Source organism: Glycine soja, chromosome 7 (genome assembly GCF_004193775.1).
Source record: "Glycine soja cultivar W05 chromosome 7, ASM419377v2, whole genome shotgun sequence".
NCBI classification, from domain to species: Eukaryota; Viridiplantae; Streptophyta; class Magnoliopsida; order Fabales; family Fabaceae; genus Glycine; species Glycine soja.
Genome location: NC_041008.1, coordinates 22,007,870 through 22,021,928, shown reverse-complemented (window position 1 = coordinate 22,021,928; position 14,059 = coordinate 22,007,870). Strand labels below are relative to the sequence as shown.

The 14,059-nt window shown below is 35.1% G+C and overlaps 1 pseudogene; it reads left to right on the top strand.

Moving 5' to 3' along the window:
- Window positions 1-7,422: 7,422 nt before the first annotated feature.
- LOC114420525 overlaps window positions 7,423-14,059 on the top strand; it is a 37,024-nt pseudogene continuing 30,387 nt past the window's right edge.

Below are 14,059 nucleotides of genomic sequence, written 5' to 3'. Positions count from 1 at the left end.
GGAGCCCTAAATATATGGGCAAAAAATAATGAAACCTTAATCCAATATGTACAAAGATAAGCGGGCTCATACTTAGCCCATGGGCCCAAAATCTACCCTAAGGCTCATGAGAATCATATGGCCTTCTCTTACATCTCTGGCCTAATCTTCTTGGAGTCTTCTATCCAATGCCCTTACGGGGTAGGATTGCATCATTCCCTCCCCCTTGAAAAGGATTTGACCTCAAATCCCGAGGTTCTTGAAACTCTGGGATTTTTTCCACAACACCTATAAAAAGAACAAAAACATATGCATTAGTGGTGTTTGGTATGTTGAAGTAAGGTAAGGTTTGAAAACCCATTTCCTGGCTATTTTCCCATGAAAGAACATGGTTCCTCACCAACTCAATGAGTGGTGCTACAAGTATAGAAAAATATGGGCAAACCTTTTGTAAGAGTTTGTTAAGTCATGGAAGCCCCAAATTTTTCTTATACTTGGTGGAGTGGGCCACTCAGGAATGACCTTTATTCTCTTAGGGTTCATGGGAACCCCTTGATCACTATTTAAAAAATTAAGAAAAGTAATGCAATAAAACATACATTTTTTTGTATATTCATGTTGATTATTCCTACCAAAAAGTATGACAAACCTAAGGTGTCCCATATGAGTACCGAATTTTGTATTGAAACTAAAAATAAGAACAAACCTACCTAATGAGTCCCTATGTACACAAATCATGAAGATGTTGGGTGCACAAGTGATTTTACAAAAGAGGGTTGTACCACTCAAAACATTCATCATACCACCTATTTTAGGGATTTGGTGCCTAATAATACCTAGTTTGGGCACCAATAAAGCACAAGGATTTAAGCTCTTGCGAACTAAACCCTCATCCAACAACTCCTTTACTTTAGGAATAAACTCAATCCTAAGAGGTGTGACAATGCTAACAAGTGTCTTTTTACAAAGGAGAAAATTTAGAGGTTGTCTAAGAGGGGAAATTTCTTTAATATTTGTCTTTATTTCAAAATGTATTTCCTTCTCAGCAAACCTCTAGGAGGAGACACTTATCTCCTTACACTCCTCCTTAACCATTAAAGGTTGTCCTTCTTCTTGGGGGTAGATCTCTTCACTAGATTATTTCCCTTTTGCTTCTTCACTTTCACGAGAGGAAGGTGAAGTAGTAGCCTCATCTTGGCTACTATAATTGTCTTGGCCCCTCATAATCATGGTTTTCTTGGTGGGACATTGAGAAGTAATGTGTCCTCTTCCAAGAAATTTAAAGCACTTCATAGAGCTAGTCTTCTCTTGCATACTAGCCTTAAGGGGTTGCTTTTCTATTGTCTTCCCCTTATCATCTTTGGGCTTAGAAGGTGTCACCCCTAATATGCCTTGACCTTGGTCTTTCTTTGGATAAGAGTGAGAGCCATAAGATTTTGAAGTAGACTTCCTTTTTAAGTTATTGCTCTACCCTTATTTCCCAATCTAAGTTAGCCTCTACATTGTCCTTCCCATGGAAGTATCGGAGGTTAATGTTAGCCTCTTGAGGCTTTCTTTCCTTTTCTCTCCTATGGGAGTGAGGTCTAAGATGTGACCAATGTCTTCCTTCATAATAGTCACGAAGTTCTTCACTTAGGCTCTTGCAAGTGTTATGACTACTATAGGAGGCATGTTTTTCTTTTCTTAACTCTTTTAGTATTTTCCTTCTTTCTTCTTCCCTTATTTGTTCCCTCTCATCTTGATTTATTTTTACCCTCTCTTTTCCTTTTTCTTTTCTTTCTAGTTTTTCTTTCCATAACTTGAGGGAACTCAACTCATCTAAGATTGACTAGTACCTTCGCCATTAACACTAGATGAATGATGACTCATGTTGGTTCCAAAGTTGTGGTTCTTTCTTGTTGGGGGTTTGTAAAAAAAGGTAACAGCTAAGGTTCCAAAGGAACTCAAGATAAGCGTGATAAGAAAGAAGAAAGTATTAAGCAATAACAAGATAAACTAGGTGTGGCTAGTAAAGAAAATAAACTATAAAAGTAAGCAAGAAATTAGAGTGAAAGAAATGTAAACTAGGCGGATCCTAAGAGTGTTTCGATGACCTCATTTAAGGTTCCCAACAAAACACTCACTATCCTAAGGAAAATTTTCCTAAAATTATTACACACAAATGGAAGTAGGGTGACCTATTGGAGGCTCCCAACTGACTTCCAATGAAAGACCTTTTTGTTACAAAATTTGAAAGCAATGAAGGTATGTAAATTCTCAATTAAAAAATTACAAAAAGGTCCTCAATTTTGGTGGTTGCTCTCTCTTTGGTGATTTACTCAATTTGGAGTGTTTCTTTGTCCAATAGCTCTTAAGGTGGTTGGCCCCTTGCTTCTTGACTCAAATTCTTCAAGGGATGACACCAATCCTCCTTTCCAATTCCCTATATGGCAACTCACAACCAAGGAAACAAAGAGACAAGCAATAACCAAAGACCAAAAAAATGAAATGAAAGCTAAACCAATAGAGTTTTAACAAGACAAATTTTCAAGGATTATTCACCAATTAAAGCAATGAAAAGCATACAAAAGCAAGCTATGACTCAAAGAGAAACCTAGAATGGCTCTAAAGTAGAGTAGAAAAACTAAAAAAAAGACTCAAGAAACCTCTAGTTTTGGCACTTGTTTTCACAATAATTTTCAATTGAAATTTCAAAACAAAGATAGGTATAAAATAGGCACCAATTATAGAACAAATTTCGAGCCAAAACAATAAGCACACTTCCTTTCCACTTTTTTTTCCTGGACACTGATTTTTCTGCCAACTCGTGTGATTTTTATTATTTTTAATTTTATCCAAATCACTTGGTTCTTTTTTTTTATAATTTTGGTACTAATGTCCAGAAAATTCAGTAAACAATTCAGCTCAAACTTCATAGTGACCAATTCCCAGTAATTTATACAAGTTTGTATGTTCAAGCTGCCAGCACCAGCGATTTCAACCTAGAAATCAAGAGTAGTGTTTATGTTGCTTAAGGCTTGGATAATAACAATTTGTGTTTGCTTATGCTTAATTATCTTGAATAACACAATTCAAGATAGCTTAAGACTTATTTTGATTCACAAATCCAGCCACAACTCAGCACCACAACTCAACTTCATCATAAGCATCATGTAGGAAACTTAAAAAACAAAAAAAAAAGTTCAACAACAAGATTACTTCTAGGAATTGATTTAGAACATGTTATGAACTAAATAACAAGAATGAATTAGACAAAAAATTCAAAAGATAGGCTAATAATGACAAGAATACATGAACAAATGTATCTAGAATTCAATCAACAAAATAAAAATTCAACACAAACATAGAACATAATGTGACAATTACTATGACTAAACATGACTCTAAGACAACATGGATTAAGTGATTTACACTTGGATTTTTGTGTTTTCTTTTCTAATCAATATTTTGGAAGAAAATTTAGATCTAAAGGTTAAGCACAAGAACATTATGACTGAAAAATGAGAGAACCTAAAATCAACACAAAAATATGATTCAAGAGTAGATCTACAAAATTTGAACCATAGAAATGCAAGAACAAGTGTAGATCTAAGATTTAATCGGTTTATTTTTTTTTAATCTACTCTAAACAGCACCAAACCACAAGACAATGGAGGATATACATGGAGAATAAGATGAAGAACAAGGAATTAAAGAGAATTCACTGAACAAAAAGATAGAGGAAGCAAAAGAACATCACCTAGATGAAGATGCTCTTGATACCACATGATGTAGCTCCATGTGGAGCTTGTAGGCCTTGGATCTTTTTCATCAATGGATTCCTTTACTTCTTGAGGTCTGATTGCAACAGAATGGAGAAGGAGAAAGATGAATGGAGATGCCACTTTAAGTAGAAGATGAGTCTAGAAGAAGCTCACCACCATAGGAAGCCATGGATAAGAGCTTGGAGGTAGGAGAAGAAGGATGGAGGAAGAGGGAGAGAAGGGGCACGAAATTTTGTGCCTCAAATGAGATCTGAACTTTGAAGTATAATTCTTAAATGATCAAAGTTGAAAAAATTCACACATATGGGCTCTATTTATAGCCTAAGTGTCACACAAAATTGGAGGGAAATTTGAATTTCTATTTAAATTTCATTGGAATTTTAAATTGAATTTGTAGAGCCAAAATTTCACTAATTATGATTAGTGAATTTTAGCTATGGTTCATCCCACTAATCCAAGATCAAGTCCAAGATTCTCCACTAAGTGTGCTTAGGTGTCATGAGGCATGTAAAGCATGAAGGACATGCACAAAGTGTGAATATATGATGTGGCAATGGGGTGTAGCAAGCAAATGTTCACCTCCCCCTCTAAAATTTATTTGGATTGGGCTTCTCTCAATTCAATTAAATTTATTTCAAACCACACACATCAAATATTCACTTAATGCATATGAAATTACAAAACTACCCCTAGTACAAAAACTAGTCTAGGTGCCCTAAAATACAAGGGCTGAAAAATCCTACATTTTTAAAGTACCTTACCTATATTGTGGAGCCCTAAATACAAGGCCAAAAAATAAGGAAACCTTAATCTAATATGTAGAAAGATAAGCGGGCTCATACTTAGACCATGGGTTCGAAATCTACCCTAAGGCTCATGAGAACCCTAGGGCCTTCTCTTGACTCTCTGGCCCAATCTTCTTGGTTTCTTCTATCCAATGCCCTTGCGAGGTAGGATTTCATCGCACAACCTAACAAAGAACGCATACACTAAGACACATGCACTAACATGAGTTGATTTGATAATTTTTTCAAGTATAAAACAAGCACTAACAATGGCACACACATGAAACAACATAAAGGTAAATACACAACGGCAAAAACATGCACTAAAAGAGACCAAACACATTAATACATAATGAAAATCACACTAGTTGTGCATTAAAAGGCCAATAGCCCTAGTTAAGTAATTCAAAATGGAAAGTTTTCATTAATAATTGGCATTAATGCACAATTTTTGTGATTTCCAATGCATTCCAATATGAATTCCAATAAAAAAAATTCTATTTTAAATTTTTAACTATACTTTCAAGACATCGATTAGCAAGAATCTATTAGAAAAACCAGTAAACTTATCATATATGACAATTTATAATTAAATAACAATGTAATCCTTTAACATTGTTGGTGCATATAGAAAAAGTTAACATATACTATTTAGAGCTCGAACTCGAATTTAACATATTATTTGAGACTTGAACTCAAAATCACATATTAGGTTAAACCAATCTTGCGCATATTCCATTGATCCATGAATTAGGTGATATTTTGATTTTTTCCACAATATTTGGTGATATTTCAATTAAGGCCTAAATATATTTTTCATACCTATAATATATCTCATTTCACTTTACTACCTAATATTTCCAAAATTTTGCTTTTCATTCATGTCGTTAGTCTTAATTACTCAATTAACTAATGATGTGACAAGCTAACAGAGAGAGTCACGTCATCACTTAACAGACTTAGACTGATGGTGAGTATCAAAAGAAAAAGTTTGGAAATGTCGGGTAGTAAAATAAAAAAAATAGGTAGTAAATTGAAAAATGAGTATATTACATGTATGAAAAACATATTTAAACTTTTAATTAAATACTAAAATTAAAATTAAAAAATGGTAAATACACAATTTCATCCTTGAAAGATCTAAAATTACATTTTAGTCCCCAAATGTACAAAAATGGCGACAAAATTAATTAGTCCTTTCGTTAACCCATTACAATTAACTTGAACATGAGCACACATGTGGCATTTGGTCTAGTTATGTGGTAGTCCATGTGTACAAATGTGAACCACGTTAGTTGATGTATAAGATGAACTAATTTGTCACTAAATTCTCATTGGACAATTTTGTCAATTTGAAAGATTTGCTTTTTTTCTTTCTTTATTGTAACCAAGGTTTGTAACTATTGAATGACAACGACTACTTCCTCCCTCTCTTCCTTTATATAATCTTCTTCCTCCTTACCCTAACAAATCAATCTGCACACATCCTCTCCCAAACGACTAATTTTTCCTTTTCTTTTGATCAGTTTCTTGTATCAAAATTTATGGGATGATATCAAATAGGTCGAGAGAGTCAATGCCTGGGTTTAATGGAAGCAAAATAAAAGTGCACAGTTGTGGTAGCCATGGTGATTTTGAGTCTTCCAACAATAGTGAATGCAATGGGTGTTATGTGGAATGTAACTCTAGGAAGAAAGCTACTATTCAAACCTAAAAAAAAAAACTAGGAGGATGTTCTACACTTGCCCATTGCCAAAGGTTGGTTCCATTTATATCATAAGCTTTGTTGGTTGTAGCTTTGTTTTTTGTCATGAAAGATTTATACACTGACTGAGTCTGCCATTGTTGATGTACAACATGCTTGAAGCTGTGATGCTTTTGATTGGGGGAATCCTATTGAAGAGAGGTGGATAGAATATATGAGAGTGAAGATTGATGGGCTGCACAAAGGGCTTCAAATTATAAAATACTCCATTTTTTCTCTGTTATGTATGTTGGTGGTGGTTTCTTACTTGTTGTGGCTGGTTTAGGGGTGTTGTAAGTGAATAAAATTGTAATGTAAGTTGCTAGTTTATGGATATTGTAACTGGTTCCATATTGTGGGTTTTAGTCAAATTAATTTCTTGGACTATATTGGTAGTTACAAGTATTGTTTAGGGACGACATTGACATTAAGTATTATTGTTGAAGGACTTAGTTGTGAGCAGCTTGTACTTTAATTAGTGGCACCATATTCATCATGTGTCAGCTATGTTGAGTAGACGACACAAGTTGGTCTTTGTCTTCAAGTGACGCAACGGAAAAGCTTCGTCACGGTGGTTATGGAGGTCATCAGAGTCGTCTCTCTCACTTTAATGATGGTGGAAAGAAGGAAGAAAAGGCACAAGCTTTCTCTCACTCTAAAAAGGGTGAGTGAAAAACATGTGACCTTTATATCTTACTCGAGAGTAAAAAAGAATTACATTCTCATGACAAATTAGTTCCAATGTGACTCAGCACAAAGTTATCATTGACAAATCCGTCCCAATGTCATCACGTTACCAACATATGTGCTATGTAGGCACAAAACTGAACATTAACGGTGATAAGTTAACGAAAGGACTAATCTATCACTATTTTTGCACATTCAAGGACTAAAATATAATTTTTTATCTTTCAAGGACAGAATTGGCGACACTTAACCCTTTCAAAGATGAAATTGGGTATTTATCCTATAAAAAGAATGTCAATTTCTAATAGCAAACTTATTAAATAAAGCTAATATAGAAATAGGAGTTCATTGAGAAAGAATAGCTTGGGTGGGACAAAAAAGAAACGAACTAAAACCTAACAAAGATAGCGAGGTTGTCGCTGTGACATTTTCGTGTGCTTTATGTTACAGAGAAAACAAGAAGATGGGTCCTCTAACACCCACTTCAACAACAAATATCATCTATTATCTAATTGAAGAGGCCAAGCTCTATTTTCTACGGTGGGCTCTTTGTATATTCGCCATTTCCTATTTCTTCACTCGTAAGTTATTCCCTATTCCGCCCGCCTCACGTTCTCACAATGATTCCTTGTTATTGCAATCACTATTTTTCTATCTGGGTTTTACTTTAAGGCTCCAAATTTTGGGTCTTTGATTGAAACTTGCCTTTTTCCTATCTGGGATTTGCTTTAAGACTCCAAATATAGAGTCCTGATTGAAAAATATGCCATTGTTCTATGACCAAAACTTAGATGCTGACATTTCCTTAAGTGCTTTTGGTGTTATACTTTAGTCAGAATTTGAGTTTCAACTCGGTAAGTTATGCTGATATTTAATGCAATTGCAAACCTTTATTAAGCAGATTATTTAAGTGAAACTTATATTTTGATCAGAGAACAACACCAATAGTACCTTAGGAACTGCATCCAAGTTTTGTCCTTTTCCCACCTTGGTTTTGCTTCATGATTGCTAATTTACAGTATTAAAATTTAAATTTTTTATTTTGCTATCTGGGTTATGCTTTTAAGACTGTCAATTTTTATTTATTTGCTATTTTGTTCTTTGTTGCACACAACGGATAAAATTAAATCAATGTGGATGAGTCTTCCTATGTCCATTCTGTTTGTTTCTTGTCTGTGCATTCTTTTGAACAAGGTGGAATTCCATTGGAAGGTTCAACCACCTAGATTATAGACTTATCTATCTCATTTGGAGAAAAATCAACTGCCACTGAATGACGGGCACCTCACTTATTCACCTCCCCCTCCCAAATGGAAGAAGAAGATTAATTCTCCTATTGTGGAGGCTGCCTTAAATGATTTTGTTGATTTGATATTGAAGGACTTTGTGATAAATATGTGGTATGCAAACATTACTCCAGATATGGAGTTTCCTGAGCTGGTACATGACTTAATCATGCATGCTATTGCTGAAGTGTCAGCAAGAGTTAAAGAGATAAACCTCGTTGACTTGCTCACAAGGTACACATGATTTTTCCCTCTTCTATTATTTGCTTTTGGAAGAAAGAAATTTGGCAAGTTCTCTAGCTTGTTATGTGTCACTTGTGATTGTAGGGACATAGTTGATCTAATAGGTGATCACATAGACCTTTTCAGAAGAAATCAAGCTGCTATAGGTGTTGATGTTATGTTAACCTTATCTTCTGAGGAGAGGGATGGAAGATTGAAATTCTGTCTGTTGAATTCTAAGGAGCTTCATCTAGCACTAATGTCTCCAAAGAGTGAGTACAAGGTGTGAGTGGAGTGTCAGGATGTCTTCTATGTTTTTCTTTGGCAAAATACATCTCATACCTCATCTGATGATTTCTCTTTCTTTAGGTTCTTCGGCGGCTAATGAGAGGATTATTAGCTATGGTATTAAGAAAATGAGAAGTTCAATGTCCTGCCATTCGATCTATAGCTCGAGAAATTGTAACTTGTTTGATATTGCAACCTGCCATGAATTTGGCAAGCCCTGCGTAAGTTGAATATTTTGTCTTAAATTTCACTTTAAATCTTTCTTGTTTTGCTGATAGGCCTTAACAATTTGTAACCTGTTAAAGGGTTTCCTTTGCCAATATCTTAGATAGAAATAAGAACTTTTATAGATTGTTTATGTTTTTAGCGGGTGAGATTTTGGATCAGACTTGGTATATATGGGACATAGAACACCTTCGCATTTCCTACCATGATTTTGTTCTGGCTATTAGTTGATAAGCTTCAATGTTGAGATATAAAAGATAGAAGTATGTGTTTCTCATGAGCCTAAGGGTAGATTTTGAGTCCATGGGCTAAGTATGAGCCCACTTATCTTTGTACATTAGATTAAGATTTCATTATTTTTGGGCCTTGTATTTAGGGCTCCATAATGTAGGTAGGGTATTCTAGAAATGTAGGATTTTTCAGCCCTTGTATTTTAGGGCACCTAGACTACTTTTTGTATTAGGGGTAATTTTGTAATTTCACATGCATTAAGTGAATATTTGATGTGTGTTGGGAAATAAATTTGATTGAATTGGGAGAAGCCCAATCCAATTAAATTTTAGAGGGGGAGGTGAGCATTTGCTTGCTACACCCTATTGTCACATCATATAGTCATACTTTGTGTATGTCCTTCATGCTTTGCATGCCTTATGACACCTAAGTGTAGAAGCAAAGCTTCATGATGAATCAAGAGTGATTCAAAGATGTTTTGATGATAACAAAGATGATAACAAAAGATATCAAAGAATGAGTTCAAGATGTTCAAGATAGAATCAAGAACACTTCAAGATTCAAGAGGAAAGTTGAATTCAAGAATCAAGAATCAAGATTCAAGAATCAAGAAAAGGCTATTCAAGAATCAAGAAAAAGCTTAATCAAGATAAGTATGAAAAGGTTTTTTCAAAAACTGAGTAGCACATGAATTTTTCTCAAAACATGTTTACCAAAGAGTTTTTACTCTCTGGTAATCGATTACCAGATTATTGTAATCGATTACCAGTAGCAAAATGGATTTGAAAAAGTTTTCAAACTGAATTTACAACGTTTCAATTAATTTCAAAAAGTTGTAATCGATTACAATGTTTTAGTAATCGATTACCAGTGCCTTTGAACGTTGAAATTCAAATTCAAATGCGAAGAGTCACATCCTTTCACATAAAAGCCTTGTGTAATCGATTACACTGATTTGGTAATCGATTACCAGTGATTGTTTCTGAATAAATCAAAAGATGTAACTCTTCAAAAGGTTTTTGACTTTTTCAAATTGGTTTTAAGTTTTTCTAAAAGTTATAACTCTTCTAAATGTTCTTCTTGACTGGACATGAAGAGTCTATAAAAGCAAGGCTTTGTTTTGCATTTTCATTCATTCATTCTATCAATCAATCTTTTCCAATTCATTCTTTCAATCTTGAATACTTTTCCAATCAATCTCTTACAATCCTTTACAAGCCTTGAATCTCTTTGAACTTCTTCTTCTTCTTTGTACCAAATGCTTTATGAAGTTTTCTGGTTTTCCAAACCTTGAAAACTTGTGCTATTCATCTTTTTCATTCTCTTCTCCCTTTGCCAAAAAGAATTCGCCAAGGACTAACCGCCTAAATTCTTTTGTGTGTCTCTTCTCCCTTTTCCAAAAGAACGAAGGACTAACCTCCTGAATTCTTTTGTGTCTCCCTTCTCCCTTGTCAAAGAATTCAAAACAACACAGTCTGAGAATTCTTTTGATTCTTCCCTTTCCCAAATACAAAAGTGTTCAAAGGACTAACCGCCTGAGAATTCTTTTGTATCCCCATTCACAAAGTATCAAAGGTTTAACCGCCTGAGATCTTTGTCTTAACACATTGGAGGGTACATCCTTTGTGGTACAAGTAGAGGGTACATCTACTTGGGTTTGACTAAGAACAAGAGAGGGTACATCTCTTGTGGATCAGTTCTAGTGGAGGGTACATCCACTAGGGTTTCAAAGAGAACAAGGGAGGGTACATCCTTTGTGGATCTTTGCTTGTAAAAAGATTTTTCCAAGGTTGAAAGAAATCTCAAGGACCACAGGTCGCTTGGGGACTGGATGTAGGCACGGGTTGTTGCCGAACCAGTATAAAAACTCTTGTGTGTTGGTCTCCTTCTTCCCTACTCTTTTAATTTCCGCTGTGCATTTAATTTCCGCTTTTACTTTCTGTTATGTTTCTCTTCTACTCCTTATTCTCTTAACAACATAAGTAAAAGCCTTAGAAGAGTAAATTTTTTAATTAGTAAAGGTTTAGGAATAATTAATTCAACCCCCCCCTCTTAATTATTCTAAGGCCACTCGATCCAACACTAAGCACACATAGTGGAGAATCTTGGACTTGATCTTGGATTAGTGGGCTGAACCATACCTAACATTTAATAATCATAATTAGTGGAATTTTGGCATCAAAATTTGGTTCCACAAATTCAATTTTAAATTCAAGTGAAATTTGAATAGAAATTCAAATTTCCCTCCAATTTTATGTGACACTTAGGCTATAAATAAAGGTCATGTGTGTGCAGTTTTTTCAACTTTGATTATTTGAGAATTGCACTTCAAAGTTCAAACCTCATTTGAGGCACAAAATTTCGTGCTCCTTTTCTCCCTCTCCCTCCACTAATCTTCTCCTACCTTCAAGTTCTTATCCATAGCTTCCTATGGTGGTGAGCTTCTTCTTGACTCATCTTCTCCTTGAAGTGGCATCTCCAATCATCTTTCTTCCTTGTCATTCCATTGTCATTCATCTTCAAGAAGCAAATGACTCCATTAGGCCTACAAGCTCCACATGGAGCAACATCACAAATGTTGGAGGCTGCAACTTAGAGAAGAACTGAAGTTCTTATGCCCGAGAATCTTGAGAAAATGTGGGCATAAGTTAGAGTCTTCACCAGATCATGACAAGGAATTCTCTTCTGAAACAGATCATCGAGTTGATGAGGTGAAGGACTTCAATAAATATAAGGACTCACTCAAGAGATTTAGCAGTGCTTCTCTTGTGGGAATCCAAACTCATGAGGGAGGGTCTCCAAGGTCAGAGTTCCACACCGCTGAATCTGAGAAACATGGTGAAGGATTTCTAGGAAAGAGTAGTTTTGACATGGTTTTTAGAAGAGAGGCACATGTTGTTCCCAAGCTTCAGTGTCGGGTATGCAATTTTGACTGATATTGTTGTAACTGTTATTTATACTATTGTAAAATGTAAATCAATATAATGTTCACTCTTATAAATCGGAATGGATTTCAAGTTGTGATAGATGGGATATTGCTGTGGTTCCTTTTATTCAATTGGATTGTTGTTTGTTGTTTACTTGTACACTATAGGTGTTGGGAGCATATTTTGAGAAACTAGGATCCACTTCTTTTGCTGTCTATTCAATTGTAGTGACTGATGGTCAAGAGAAAACTTGGTTTGTCAGGAGAGGTAGAGTTTGCTTTCATTCATTTCTAAAATTGTGGGAGTGCACAAGTTACGTTTGTTTAAATTTGGATAGTTTCCAACACGTTAATAAGAATTGGGTTTATACTGGTTATAAATTGATATGTTTGGGTTTTAAGTTTTTGGTATACAATAAAATATAGGACCACACAATTCTATTTTTTGTTGAACCATTCTCTTTTCCCATTTTATATTTTGATCCTTGATATTGGGAATGAATATGATGGAGTTTCAAAATTGTTTTGTTCCATATTTATTTTGTGTTGTTACATCACTGAACTTTCTTTTGGTGATATTCAAATACAGGAATTTTGAGCGATTGCATCGACATCTAAAAGATATTCCCAATTACGTCTTCCATTTGCCTCCCAAAAGGATATTTTTCTAAAGCACAGAGGATGCCTTTGTCTATCAGCGTTGCATTCAATTTGACAAATATCTCTAGGTATTATCTCTCATTTCTACAATTCTTAATGTTTTGTGTTGTGCTTTTTTTAACATCTATATCATTACATCAAATAGTTGTCTTGCTTCAAGACCTCCTATCAACAACGAATATTGCTAAGCAACATGAAGTATGGGACTTTTTGAGTGTTTCCTCAAAGGTTTGAATCTGCTTGGTATTTCTTATTGTAAGATTGACAAGTGACTATTATATAGTTTCTTCCGTACTTAAAGAAGGGAAAAATGACAATCTACTAACCTTTTTCTTTCCTGTTTTCCACCTAAAGAACTACTCTTTTGGGAAATCTTCAACGATGAGGACCCTAGCAGATATCTGGTTTAAACATTTTGGATTTTGTCATACTTTGTTTAAGTGCTTAGGTTATAGCTATTCTAAGCATGGTTACCCACGAGTTAGGATTCTCTATTATGGCCCCTCATGCAGGGGCCTTTGGGCTCAAAGCATGAATAATGCAGGGGTCCACCTATTCTACAACTCAACTTTAGTTAGAAAAATGACGGTTAGCAAGGATTGAACTTTAAACCACTTGTCATAGAGGCTTTGATACCATATCATGAACCAATTATCCCAAAAGCTTAAGTTATTAGGTGAAGACACACTTGAATGGTTTTATATTGCATCTAGCATAATTATCGTTGTTGCGGGCTTGTTGGCCAGGATAGACCAGGGGTGTTGGTAGCTGCCATAATGTATTACATTTTTAACAATTGACAAGGCAAAATATTTCAAGGCAAAATACTTTAGAGTGTGTATTTAGCTCTGAAAATGAGGAAGGTGATGAGAATATTGATAAAGTAGTAGAAGATAATGAGTGGAATTTGTTAGTCGCTTTATACGACTAACTTTTGTATAGAAATCATTTTCCAAAGTTTGTATAGTTCCCTAATTTATGGTTATTTTAGAGTAAATTCTGTACATAAATCTAGTTTTATGGTTAACGCTATCTCGAGAACATTTCCTTTGGATTTAATGATGAAATCTGTGCATTTTCTGGTGAAAAAGAGGCTAAGTTTTGAATTGCAAACAGTAGCAGTTGGGCTAAGCGCATATCCACAGCTAAGCGTAGCTTCAGCGCACTTAGCGCAAAGGAGAATCTGGTAGAGCAACAGCATCACAGCCGTGCGCTAAGCGCGAGATCAGTGCGCTAAGCGCAGCAGGTGCCTTCAGCCAGGC